This window comes from Ammospiza caudacuta, chromosome 6 (genome assembly GCF_027887145.1).
Source record: "Ammospiza caudacuta isolate bAmmCau1 chromosome 6, bAmmCau1.pri, whole genome shotgun sequence".
Lineage (NCBI taxonomy): Eukaryota > Metazoa > Chordata > Aves > Passeriformes > Passerellidae > Ammospiza > Ammospiza caudacuta.
The window spans coordinates 10,049,793-10,063,988 of NC_080598.1; the positions used below are offsets into that span (position 1 = coordinate 10,049,793).

The 14,196-nt window shown below is 52.1% G+C and overlaps 1 long non-coding RNA gene across 1 annotated transcript; it reads right to left on the reverse strand.

Moving 5' to 3' along the window:
• Positions 1-1,712: 1,712 nt before the first annotated feature.
• On the reverse strand, positions 1,713-4,540 carry LOC131559460 (uncharacterized). Its single transcript, XR_009274880.1, has 3 exons — positions 3,518-4,540; positions 3,305-3,425; positions 1,713-1,787 (listed from the first exon to the last, which is right to left on the reverse strand). It is a non-coding gene; the product is annotated as an uncharacterized LOC131559460 (long non-coding RNA).
• Between the last annotated feature and the right edge of the window lie 9,656 nt (positions 4,541-14,196).

Sequence of the window (14,196 nt, forward strand, 5' to 3'; positions counted from 1 at the left end):
GCTCTGGTGAGAAGGGTTTATTGCTCACACAAACACCAGCCTCAGTGCCCTGGCTCTGGTGAGAAGGGTTTATTGCTCACACAAACACCAGCCTCAGAGGCCAGCAGACTTTACAGAGTAAGTTGTTTGCTACAGTTCCAGAGTAGTCACAAGTTCATTGTTCCAAGGCAGTGTGTAACTTCCTAACCCACAGACAGCTGCCACAGGGTTTATTTTGCTTTTCTAAGCTATTACCTTTATTTAACTCTGCTGCACTGTGCACACTTTTGCTCAATAGGCTTCTGTCTCACTTGCACACAGATGCTTCTGTTATAATTCTGAACTCTTACTTTACTCTATACAACCCTACCCTCACATTATCAACCCTGCACCACATCACCTTCACTGTTTCTATAATTTTCTATAATTAGTCTATTAGTAGTAAGTGTTTGGAAAAGTTAAGATAACTTTTAAAAAATATTTATATATTAGGGAAATAAAGTAAAAATTTTAAAATAGCATCATTAATAGTAATTGCTATTTTTTGGTGTTATTTATAAAAGATAAAAACTAGAGATTGTAATGAAGAATAGAATTTTTTATGAAATGGATGGTGTAATAAACTGGTTTTTTTTTACTTATGAATAGGTGTTTGTTATTGTTTTATTTTAATTGTTTTAATTTGAGTTGTTTTACTTTTTAAAGAAAAATACCTATATACTGTATAGTTTGGATAAATGATTTTTAATAAAATTTAGGATAAGTTTCATTAAATAAGATTTAGAATTAATTAATTCTGATAGTAAGAAATAATAAACCTAATTTTAATAGACCATTACAGTGATAAAATGAAATTTAAGACTATTTAGACTTAAATGTAGTGAAATTTAATATTGTTTGATTTTATTAATTCTTGTGTTATTGAAGGTTGTTTATAAATATTGAAGTTTTTAAAATGTTTTGGAGAAAGTTTAGGTTGTTGGGTTACTATTACTACCTATATGTTTACATGGTGGTTTTATTTATTGGGAGCTATGTTTCTTGGTAAAAGATTTTTGTTTATGTTCTATTTAGAATAGTACTCATTTGTATAGTGGTTTTTTTTTGTATTTAGGATATTGATTAGATTATTCTATATTTGTTGTGGGCTTTGAGTAATATTTACTTATCAGGTTTTTGATATTTGAAGATTTTTTTATGGTTTTTGTTACTTTTTAAAGAGTTTTTGATTTAGAATTTGAAGAGTATTTGGTGTTTAGAGGAAATAAATTTGGAGTTATTTTTTTATATGGTTGAGTTGTATTTTTAATGTTAATAAGGTCTACTTTTGCTACATTAGTTTGATTTTTTTATTTGGTCGTGGGGAGGGTCTCTTGTGTAAGCCTGAGACTGGTATTAGGACTTTTTGTCTAATGTTTTATGGTCTGTTAAGGAAGAGGTGTTATTTAAAGATTTATAAAATATACTGAGAATTAGTGAAAATCAAGGAAGAAACATTATGGTAATTGAAGGGTGTTGTGTTTAAAGAGTTCTAAATCTTTTTTAATAACTTGAAATAAGGTGAGCTTAATCTACTTTTTCTGCCCCCATAAATGGCATGACCTGTGCCCACTATTTACAATTCACCCAACCAAAATCAAGAGCAAATATTGGCTGGGCTCTAAGAACTTGAAATAACTTAGAAGCAAAATAAATCACAGTTTTCTTTTTTTCCTTGCAGATGCTGGACTTACCTCTGTGGATGTGTGCTGAGCTCTCACTGCAGGAACCTGTCAGGCCTCGGTGGCTGTGAGTTCATGTTCTTCTCACTGGGGAATTGGAAATAATTAATTGCAGAACTAATTAAATTAATGACCCCTTTCCCCTTTTGTGCCCCGCCGTGTGGGACAGGGGCAGAGAGAGCGAGCAGAGGAGCGGCCGGGGCTGGAGAGGGGCAGGAGAAAGGCAGAGGGACCTCCCTGGTGTCCCCAGGGCACTGCGGGGAACAGAAGGGACACCGTGAGGGCAAGGGCAGGTGAGGAGGGGACAGCCTGGGGCAAAACCCGGGTTCACCTGCAGGGAAATGAGTCAGGGGTGTTTTGGAGGGAAGAGCTGAGGGGATGAGTCCGCCCAGCTCGGCCCAAGGGGGAGCAGAGGTGAAGGCCAATCCAAGCCAGCCCTGCTCAACCTCTGAGTCCCAGAACAAATCCCACAAATTGAAGGACTAAAAATACATAAAAACAGAACCAGGAGCAAACCAGAAGGCTCCTGGGAATCCCATTACAGTGTTGCCACAGCCTTTTTAGCAGGTTTTTTATTACAACACTGCATTTCCCTGTTGGGATCGTTCACTCTGTGGGCTGAGGGGCGGGGGTGGGTTGGGTCTGAACTCCCTCACGGCAGCCCTGACACCCTCAGGAGCGGGAGGGAAAGCAGAGTCAGGGCTCCAGGCAGGGCAGGGTGTTCTACGCCAGAGCAGAGCCAGCAGCTGCCCCCAGCCTGGCCAGGAGGGATCTGCTCTGGCTCCTGCAGGGAAAGAATGTTTTTAGCCGATTCAGCCGGCATTCCAGCGGCCTCATCTCCCCATTCAGCGGCGTTCCAGCGGCCCATCTCCCGGTACTTTCCCCATCCCTGCTCCTGTCTGTTCTGAAGAGAATTTGTCCCACCAGCAGCAGGGGAAGGACACCAGCTGCCACCCTGGGACTGGGATTGTCCCCTGGGGAATGCTGGCTACTGGGATTTAGAGCATTCCATGTATTTGGTTGCTGAAATCTCCCAGCCCAGGGCTTTTAGCTGACAGGGCAGCACAAAGATTGTTCTCTATGTGGTGCCTGGATTTGGGGGTTGGTATCAGCTTTGCTAGTTCAGGTGAGTTACACCCATAGCCCCACATTCCCTGATGAATTCCTGCTGGAATAACCTGACAGTGCCTCATGGAGAGTGGAAATTCCCACACAGAGCTACCGCTTTTACACCAGCTGTGTCAAGAGCCAGCAGAGGTTCCAGGAAGATGAGTGGGATCTGGACAAGGACAGATCTATATTCCATAGAACTTGCTGTTTAAAAACCTCATCCCCCAGCTCCACTTATGTCCCTGGGATCACTTGGCAGAGTTCCCTGGAACCCAGCTGATTTCACACCCCCACCCCTGGAGCTTGGGCTCCCATTGATATTTCAAAGCAGGACAAGGCAGTGGCTGGGTGCACTCCCAGCCTGTGCTGAGGGCAGCACACCTCTCCCTGAAGCCCAGCTCCTTTCAGAGTCTCAGCAGTAACCTTCTGCACGTTTTTTCCCTCAGGAAAGGGATGCACATCCCTGCCTTCAGCACACTTCCAGTGGGACTCACCTGCAAAAGTTTTCTGTCACTTCTGCACTTCTAGCTGGCTCCCTGGAAAGTTCCAAACTTCATCCTGCTTGAACCTCTGATTTTGAGGCATCTCCAAGGTATATTGCTTGGGGTTCAGTATCTGTGAGGAAGATGACTTTGGCTTTAGTGCTGCTGAGGGATGATGGCCTCAAGCTGGAAAGGAGAGAGGAGATTTGGGTGGCCGAGACATACCTGGGAGCTTTGTGGGAGTTCTGGGAGGTCAGAAACGGGAACTGCTGTCCGACCCCCTCTGCAAACAGCCCGTGCCTCCATTCCAGGCAATGCCAGCTACTCTTGGGGTCCTTCTGGGCTGTCGGTGGTGTCTGTCCGGGCTGAGGCGTTTCCACATACCTGATCAGAGCAGCCCCAGGCTGAGGGGCCACAGGCAGCGTTTTAGCCGTGTCTGTGCCAGCGCTGTCCCGGTACCCCGGTGCCCACACCGGGACGTGTGTTCGACACGCTGCAGGCACAGCTCCTCCTGCAGATCCCAAGGGACGTGAGGGCTGCCAGCCCTTCGGGGGTTTCCGGCCTCCTCCAGGCCCACACCGGGCACAGCCGCAGCGGGAGCAGCGGCCCCAGCGCTATAGCCCCGCTCGTTCGGCGGGGATCCCCCGGGGATGCGGACACGGAGCCGGGGGATGTGGGCGCTGTGGCTCTCACAGGGGAGCGCGGTGTCCCGGTACAGGGGAGCGCGGTGGCCGCGGTACTGCCGGGCCGGGCTCGGTACCCCCGTGGAGCTGAGGGCCGGCGCCGTGTCCGCCAGGGGGCGCCCCGCGGGATGGGCCGGCGGCGCTGAGGGAGCGGCGGGGCCCGGGGGGTCCTGGGGCTGCCACAGGCGATTCACCTGCCCTACCCGTTTCCAGCCGTGATCCAGGGGCTACTCCAGGGAAGCGCCGTCTTCCTGGGGGTCCGGCACCATCATAGCCCCGGTTCCCCACGGCCCGGAGCCCCAGCGGGACCCTAGCCCTGCACTGGCCGGAGCAGGAACGGCAGCGCTGGGCTCAGTGCCAGCGCCCATCCCGGAGCGGCTCTTCCCGCCTGTAGCGATTCCAGTCCCGCCTAGATCATCCAGCCCCGCACTGGCCGCAGCCGGAGCAGCAGCGCCGAGCTCGATCCCAGCGCTGTCTCGGAGCGGCTCTTCCTTCCTGTAGAGGTGCCGGTCCGATCCCAGTCCCAATTTCGCCTCGACCATCCAGCCCTAGCACCCACAGCCTGCCCGCCTTCCACAGCAGACACCGGCAGGACCAGGACCCGAGTCTCCGGGTCCAGATCCCGATCCCGGTCTTACCTGAGCGCCTTGGGCTCCACGCAGTACCAGACCCCGATCCGGATCTCCTCGCAGCGCTCCGACCGTGGCTCCCGCAGCATCCCAAGCCGAGCATCCCCCGAAGAAAGCGGGACAGGGGCGGATCCGCCGGCTTTTATGGGCGGGAAGGGGGGCGGGGGGAAGGCGGGGCCCCGGGGGCGGGGCCGGCGCAGGTGTGAGGGGCGGGGTCACCACAGGTGTGAGCGATCCCAGTGCGGCTGCCGCGGGGCGGGGCCTTGGGGATTTAAGGCGCGGGGAGGGCCCCGCAGAGCCATTTGCTCCTCGGCGTTTGGTGGGGTAGGTTGCTGTCGGACGGGGCTCTATGTTTCTGTTCCTCTATATTTTCTTCTGCGTTTCTTTTCTTTTGTATTTCTTTTTCTCAATACCTCTCCTTTCTCCCCTCCCTTCCTCCCCTCCCCCACACCCACCCCCCCCCCCCAAACCCCCCCCCTCCCTCTCCCCCCTAGCCCTCCCCTCCCTCCCCCCCCTACGGCCGCCCCCTGCCCCCTCCGTCCCATCCCACCTCCCTATTCCCCTACTCGCCCCTACCTACCCTACCCTACCCTACTCCTCGATCCTTCCTTCTCCCTTCCCTCCCCAGCCGGCTTCCCCCATGCCCCGTCCCCTGCCGCCCTGCACACCCCGACCTCTCCCCACCTCTCCTCACGTATCCCCCCGCTCCCCTATTCTCGTTCTCCATTCTCTGCTCTCTTTCTTTCCTCGCAGCCGCGGGGCTCGGGGTGCCGGGCAATAATAAAGCCCTGAGGGCCGGAGCCCGGCGCCCCCGCCCTCGCTGGGGTCCCCACACGGGGCGGAAGCCGCTCTGCGGGTCCCCCGCATTGCAGTTCAATCACCGCCCCACACACCGCCGGGGTTCCGGCTGTCCCTACATCACACTGGGGGGCGGGTGGGTGCGGGTTACAGGGCCCCCTCGTTAGGAGGGGGTCCTTGGGGGGTGGTGGGGGGGTTAGGAAGGGCCCCCTCATTAGGAGGGGGTCCTGGGGGGGGGGGGGGGGGGGGGGGGGGGGTAGGTAGGTAGGGCCCCCTCCGGAGGAGGGGGTCCCGGGGGGGGGCGGGGCGGGCCCCCTCCGGGGGAGGGGGGCGGGGGGGGGCCGTTCGTGTGTGTGTCTGTGGGGTTTTTTTACACGTGTACGTGTTTCACGGCGCAGAGTGACGTGCTCCCCTCTGCTTCCCCCCCCGCCCCGCCCCCCTCCCCCGGACCCCCTCCTCCGGAGGGGGCCCTACCTACCTACCCCCCCCCAAGGACCCCCTCCTAATGAGGGGGCCCTTCCTAGCCCCCCCACCACCCCCCAAGGACCCCCTCCTAACGAGGGGGCCCTTCCTAACCCCCCACCACCCCCCAAGGACCCCCTCCAAACAAGGGGGTCCCCAAACCCGATCCCCCATCCCGGGACCCCCCTCCAAACGAGGGGCCCCCGTGGGATGGGGGAAGCGGAGCCCCGGCAGCGCCCCCTGCGTTCACAACCATGGAACTGCATGGGACAGCACCGGGGCTCCAGCGGGGCCGGGGGCGCCGGACTCCGGCCCTCTGGGCTTTATTGTTGTCCGGCACCCCCAGCCCCGCGGCTGAGGGGAAAGAAGGAACGGAGAAAACGGGAAGAGAGGAGGGGCAGCAGGGAGGAAAGCGAAAGGGAAGGGAAAGGCTGGAAAGGGACAGAGGGACAGTGGACAGAGAAGGGAGAGGGGGAACAGAAAGGAGTAGCGGGATAGGGACAGGACAGGAAAGAGGAGAGCAGGGGGTCAGATTTAGGGGGAGAGGAGGGGAGGGTCTGGGGGACAAAGAAGAAGAATACGGGGAGAAGGAAGAGTAGAGGAGGGGACAGGAGGGGAGGCCGAAAGGGGGGAAGAGAGAGAAGGGGAATACAGAGAGGAAAAGGAACGGCAGAGGGGTAGACAGTAGGTAAGGCCGAAAGAGGAGGAAAAGGAGTCGGCTTTGAGGAGGAGAGAAAAGGGGGGAGAGAGAAAAGCAGAGAAATAAGGGGAATACAAGCAGGAGAAAGGAAAGGTAGAGGGGGGAACAGGAGGGGAGAAAACGCTGCGGAGCGGGGACAGAAGACACCCGTCCGCAGCGTGCTCCGAGTGAGCAAATGGCGGCCAAAGCAATTACCGGATGTTAAATAACCTCGGCCCCGCCCCGCGCAGCCGCGCTGGGGTCCCGCACACCTGAGCCGGTCCCGGGCCCCAACCCCGCACACCTGAGCCGGAGGCGGGACCCGCCCCTGAAGCTCCACCCCCGACCCCGCCTGACGTAGCCCCCGGCCGCGCCTCACGTAGCTCTGGCCCCGCCCCCGAGCCCCGCTCACGTAGCTCTGGCCCGCCCCCGAGCCCCGCCTCACGGAGCCCCGGGCCCGGCCCGGCCCGCCCTGCCCGGTAAGGGGGCGGGGTCATGGCTCGCGGCCCCGCCCGTGTCCCCCTCACCGGCCCCGCCCGTGTTCCCCAGACCGGGCCCCGCCCGTGTCCCCCTCACCGGCCCCGCCCGTGTTCCCCAGACCGGCCCCGCCCGTGTCCCCCTCACGGCCCCGCCCGTGTCCCCCGGGCCATCCCCGCCCGTGTCCCCCACACCGGCCCCGCCCGTCGCACCGGGCCGAAACCGGGGCTGGGCCCGGCCGCTGCGCGGAGCCCCGAGCGCTGAGGCGGGGTCGGGATGGGGCCGGGGTTCTGGCTCGGCTCCTGTCGGTGTCGGCTGCCGGGGGTCCCGAGCGGTGCCGCCTCTCCCGCGGCGGGCGCGGTGTGGGGCGGAGATCGGGACCGGGATGGCCGCGGGCGGCGGGAGCTCCAGAACGGAGAGGCTCCACACGGACCGAACCGGGAACCGGCCGGGAACCGGCCGGGGCGGGGGGACCCCCGTGCCGGCCCCAGGACCCTCAGACCCCGCCGCTCCCCCGGGCCACGGAATCATTTCCCAGTGCAGGTCGAGAATTCTTTATGAGAAAACTCAAAACTCAGGGATACGGGATCTGAGGGGAGAGATTCTGGTATAAATTCAAAAAACATTGCGAAAAATAAATCTATGGAACAGTCCGTGTCCTCTCCCAGCCTGGTTTCTGTGTGCTCGTCTGTGATTCCAACTGCTCCGATGGGATTTGCAGCCTGCGGGGCTGTAATGCCTTGCCGGGTGCTAGGCACGACAGGAAACAATGGGAAAACCCTCGGGATCAGGCGGTGGAGCCTCTCAGTAACCGTGTCCCAAAAGTCTGCAGTGCCCAGCGCCTCTGGCTGCAATTTGAGGGGTCCCAGCACAGGCCCCTGGCACAGGGCCCCTTGCTTCCCCAAGTTCCCTTTAGCCAGGATGATTTATGGGCTAGGAGCGCCCAAAGCCCTCAGAACTGGCCTTCGCCACTTTTTGTGGGACCTCTCCTCTCTCTTCCTCACCAAATTCCCACTGTCCAAACCCATCCCCTCAGTCTCTCCAAGGAATTGGGCTTGGATTTCCCAATCCAGGAGGGCAGAAATGCTGCTGTCCTTATTGTATATCCTAATTGCAGTAATTGCTTAAGAAATAATTGAAAGGAATTAAAGGAGTGAAGAGAAAATAAATAAGAGCTGCCAGTTCCAACTAAGGGATGCTCAAACCCCTTATCAATAATTTGCTTTAATTAACCAACTCAAACAAAGTCATTCACACCACATCGATACAGTATGACTCTTTTTAATGGAGTTACAGATAAATATTGCAGAATGTAAAAAGCTTTATAAACCCAGAAGCTCTTTTAAGAGATAGACAGTGTACAGCTGCAGAGAGTCTTGGGATTCAGGAGAAAAATCCCCAAGTTTTCAGTCTTTAGCATCTTTCACTCTGTGGTCACTGACAGCAAACGTGGCTTCAGCCTCAGGAAGGCACGGGGAGTCAGGGATGTCACGGATCCTGGTGTCACCTCAGCCTTTCAGCAAACACAGTCTGCAGGGAGAGAGAACAAACGGGTCAGAATGGACAGCCTAATTCCAGAAAATCATCCCAATCCATAAAGCACTGGGCAGAGCTGTAAGAACTTCCCAAAGGTTCCTTTCCCTGAGGACTGAGGGCTCCAAGCTAAAGGCACAGGCTGGACCTGCCATGGAGCAGGAAGGAAAAGCTACTGGGCCAGTTCCATCAAACATTCCAAAATCAGGCTCCTCACCTGGTGGTGGAAGCACATCTTCTCTCCTGTGGGTTTTTGGGGATCTGCAGTGAACTGCAGGGGGAAAAAATCCAAACCCCAAGTATCTCCCACGACTGGAACAGAACAGTGGGGAAAAGGATGGAGGGGCAGCTCCTGGGGTGAATAACTGGGATCCAACCCCTCCAAACCAGTGGAAGCAGAGGCTGAGGGACAGAGCCCTTGGGCCCAGTTGGCTGGGATTCACAGGAAAACTGCTGGGTTTGACTTTGGCAGCAAAGCCCAGCTGGTTATCACCTCACCACCAGGTACAGCAGCAGCGCCCACCGGGACCTGGCCAGGTGTGTGTGCCTGGCACAGGGCTCCCCAGTGCCTGGCAATCTCTGTGCCACAGGGCACTGGCCACTAAAACAGCTCCTACCTGTCCTTTCACAAGGCAAGATGCTTTTTCCATACAGCAAATGTGTTTTGAATTAAGAAGATAACACTACACTCAACTGGAGAATAAAAAAGTGATGTTACATTTTCCTAAGTCAGGCAAAAAAGAAAACCAAATTAAAAAAAAAAACAAAACAAAACAAAAAACAGAAAAAAACCCCCCACCAACAATGAAAAAACCCCGACATATTAAGCATATTTCAAGAGTGTTTAAATCAGAATGAGCAACTTGGAAAGCTTGAAAAGCTGCAATGCTGCAAAAATATAATGCTGCAAAAAAAGCCTTTTCTTACATCACATGTTAGCCCTGTACCTGCACAAAACCCTGCCAAACTACCAAATCACCACATACAGTTATTGAGCCATTCCTGTCTTTGAGCACGAGTCAAGCTAAAGCTATGGAGATAAGAAAAACTCAGTGCTGTTCCTTTGGAAATCACAGGACCACAGGGAGGTTTTTCATTAGCTTAGGAAAATGCCCAGCATTTTCAGTAGATACTGAATAGCAGGGAGTCACCAGATTTTAGTAGAGCAAACATCAGCTTGATTTATGATATTATATTTCAATGGAAAGCTACAGCAAAAGCATTAGGTCCATTTGCACAAAAGGTAGAAGAAACATGACTAAAAGTTAAGTGAAGATCTGGAAAAGTGAATCAGAACTAACTAGAAACAACTTATCAAATTACTGAGACATAAATAGGAACCTAATGCTGTGCTTGATAGACAGAAAATGCTAATTACCATGAAAATTGAAGGCAAGTTACTGAAAATCTTGCATAACACAAGATTCCAATGACATGAAGCAGACCAGCACATGCTACAATGCACTGAATTACTCTGGGTGAAATAAGCTGTTCTGCAGAAACTATTGGAGCACAATAAGGTTTCACAGAGGTGAATTAAACAAATTATTAATTGTAAGGTTAAATCTCACCCTTTCCAGCACCTCTTCCAAGACAGCTTGACTTTGCAGAGTGAGTGGTTGCTCATGGATGACAGCTTGCTTTCCCGGGGTGCCTAGGATATAGCTGAGATGCCACACGTCAGATCATGCACAGATTCCCACCCTGAAGCCAAAATCCAAACCCTGCACTCCTCCAGAGCCCTGAGAGACAGCCATGGATTCTGGGGCTGCAGTGAAAACTGCACAGGCACCGAGAGCAGTGCAGGGCTGGCTGGGAGGGAGAGGCAGCATTACTCTCCAAGGAAAGTGCCATTCTGCAGCCAGGTCAGTGCTTTAGGGAATTTTACTGCCAAAAAATAAGGTATCATAGCTGTGGAATTAAGAAAAAAACCCAAAAGCACTGTCCAGAGCATGAGGGTGAACATCCATAGCAGTACAAAATGAATGGGAACTTCAGAAAAAAACAGAGACTGAAACTAGTTCAGGTGAACACTGTCTGTCAGAACAATGCTTGCAAAAAGGAACTTGGGCACAAAGCCTTGATTCACTATATAATTATTGAACAATACCTTAGGACCACTTTTAAGTGCTATAAACGAACTAAACCCAAGCACACTTTCATTTTCTAGACAGATTTTAAACAGCTGAGTGAGAGCCTCAGGCATGCACTCACCTGTAAGATTTGCAGGGGTTTTGCCCTGGGGTTTTGTCCTGGGGTTTTGTCCTGTCAGCTGTCAGCTGTCTTCAGCGTTCTTAGCAGGATCTGAAAGTTCACAATGTTGTTATCATTATATCCAAGGCCACCACTGACAGTTATGCAGTAAATATTGTCAGGTAGGTTGTGAGCACTAAACCCAGGCAGCAATGGGCTGTTCTGGGTCAGTATGCCCAGCAGCGGCAGCAGGAAGCATTTCTCAGAGCTTTCCAGAGACCTCTTGGATGATTGGGGCACTCCTGTGCAGACATAGATTGTTCAACAGTTGTCACAGACATCTTTTATGAAAAAGCCTTTCCTTAGGATTTTTCCTCCTGAGAAGCTGAGAGGCCTCGGGAACAAAATGTAAACAATGATTACCTGCTGCTGTGGAATGCAACAGGTGCAGCTGTGACTGGTCGGTCTAGGATGTTTGTAATTAATGGCCAATCACACTCTGCTGGCTCAGACAGAGAATCTGAGACAGAGCTTTTGTTATCATTCTTTCTGATTCTGTTATATTCTTAGCCAGCCTTCGGATGAAATCCTTTCTTCTATTATTTTAGTATAGTTTTAATGTAATATATATCATAAAATAATAAATCAGCCTTCTGAAACATGGAGTCAGAGCCTCATCTCTTCCCTCAATGTAAGACCTCTGTGAACACGGTCACAAACAGCCAGGACAGATTTGGGGCTGGAGGTTGGTGGCGTGGCACAAAGTGTGAGGCTGGGCATTGTGCAATGGCACTGTCAGAAGTCCCGTTGTGGATGAGGTTCAGCGGCTCACACGGACCTGAGCTCATGAGCTCGTTCCTTCCCCGCCGGGCTCGGGCTTTGTGTCCTGACTCCTCCTTTGCGCTGGGTGGTGCTGCTTCATCACAATCCCCACGGAAAGGCATCAGGCTGCTGAGCTCGGGGCTTTGGGCGTTCATTGCTGCCCCAGATGTGCGGGGTGTCTCTGCTCCGGCCCGTGCGGATGAACAAGAGTCTGCACTCTTCACTGTTCGCTCTTGAGGTTGTTTATTAATTCTTATCTATAAAATTTTCTTTCTGCCCAGCCGAGATCTGCTCAGCAGGGCAGCCACAGGCACTCTGTGTTGTCCTTTTATACTGCAAACTACGTATAACATATTTACACTTAATTCCCAATACCCATCACCTGTGTTAGACAGTGAGCTTCTACTCTAAACCAATCCCAAAGTGCCAACATCACTGCAGAAAATGGAGAGCAAGAAGAAGAAGGAGAAAGGCTGGACATGCCCAGATTCCTCCATCTTGTCTCCATAACCCCCATACCAAAAATCCTAAAATCTACATTTTCACCCTGTGATCATTTTGTTATTACACCATTCAAACCTGTGTGACTTTCATGTCCTCATACAAAGTTGGTGACTTGCTCCAGGGGTCACAATCAAATCCCCAGGTGTTCTGAGCTGTGTGCTGGGGTCTCTGAGACCCCCGGCGGGGTCCTGGCAACTCTGGACACCCGGAGGGATGCACTGAGCTCTGACAGTGAGGGAGGCATCAAATGCTCTTTGTTAGAGAGAACACTGCAAGGTGGGAACAGCAGGGACAATTTTCTGTCCCTGAGATGCTGAGCAGCACCCACACACAGCATCCTGGCCAGCCCAGCCACGGGTGTGGCATCCAAGGTGTTACAGGAGGGGTTTTCTCTCAGCATAAGGACTCTATTAACCCTTTCTGCTGTCAGACAGAATGGATGTACCCATGAGGCCTTCTTGCTGCATGGTTGGACAGAGCCAAGGACACACAGAGCCCTGCAGGAGCTGCTTGTCTCTGCTAGAGTGGCCTGAGCTGGTCCTTGGGACAAGGGCTCCGTGTACGACCTCTTCCCATCTGCCTGTGGATCCCATCTCATGTAGGATCCTTCAGACCTCCTCCTTGGCTTAGCCCCACATGGGTGAACTTCCTGGGGGAGAAATTACCCATATTTATAGCCAAAGCATGGTCTCCACCCCCTGTAACATCTCTCAAGCCTCTGAGCAATCAGAAATACCTGTGGCTGAGCAAGCTGCTCTCACAGAAAATGTCCAGCTCATTGCAGGGGCTTGCACTGGGTGACCTCTAAAGGTCCTTTCCAGCCCAAACCATCCTGTGACTGAGGAAAGGGAGAGAAACACCTATTTCCGTGTGTGGCTAAACCAACCAAGATGATGATGGGGAAGGATTTGCCTGCAGTCAGCCCCACTGCCAAGGGGCAGAGATGGAAGCTGTCCTCAGCTGCTGTGCTCTGCTCTAACCCCCCAAACCCAGATTAAACACCCACATGAGAAACCACAGAGCTCAGTGTCAGAATCCTGGGCAGCAGGTAAGAGGAGAAAGGGACAGAAAGTGAGGGATGCAGGATGGGAGCCTGCAGGGTACCAGGAGCAATTTCCTCCCTGGTTCTTGAGGGGACCACTCCAGAGTAGCAGTGGAAAAGGGCAGAGGAATGAGAGAGGTGTAAATTCACGTCACATGCTGCAGGCTGAGTTTACAGAATGACTCCAGAGAATTTCCCATTCCCACTGCAGAAAGGAAGGAAGTCAGCACTGATCCTATGGCACTGAGAAATGATGAGATGGATCCAGGAAGGACATAAAATGAAACAGGAGGTTGGAAACAAAAAAAAAAAAAGGTAGGAAAATAAAGGTTAAAGAGAAGATGAGGTAAAGAAAAGTCAAGATAAGTGTAGATAAGACAGAGTGCATAGAGCAGATAAAAGAATAATGCAGGAAAGCGACAGGGCAGCCAAAAAAGGAAAGGAAGAATTCCTGAGAGATAATAAAAATTTCGGCAGTCCAGCATGGATTCAAAAATTGTCCAGGATCATGGCTGAAGCATTTTCCAGGACCAAGTCTAGGACATGCACTTCTGTGAATCAAAGGAAGCTTACAGAACACAGAAAAATGTGCTTGAGCATGTCCAAGGCCATTCTGCCTGGAAAACTGCAGTGGGGGACAGACAGCGCCCACATTACAGACCATTAAGAGTCATTTTTGGATTGAACAATCATCAGTTCTCAGCAGAGCTTCTCTATTTTCTTTGAAATTTTCTACACATGAACCTGTTCTACCAGCATTAATCATTCAAATGGGTGATAAATGGACAAGGAACTATCAAAAAAGAAATATGAAGAAGTAATTCTCCAGGAAAAAACAACCCAAAGTCCCTAGATTTTAAATGCAGAGGTCTTTGCATTTATCCTTTTTGAATAGAGAACTTTTACCTTTGATTTTTGTAGTCAGAGTATTTATTTGTCAGGAGGATAATAGTTTCCTACATATTCATTACTGTACAACCATAACGTCTCTATCAAATGGGTGAGGAGAAAATGGGAATACTGTGTGGAATGTGCAGGTTGTGCAGAGGGGTGGGAGATGCCCTGGGAACATTCCAGGCTGG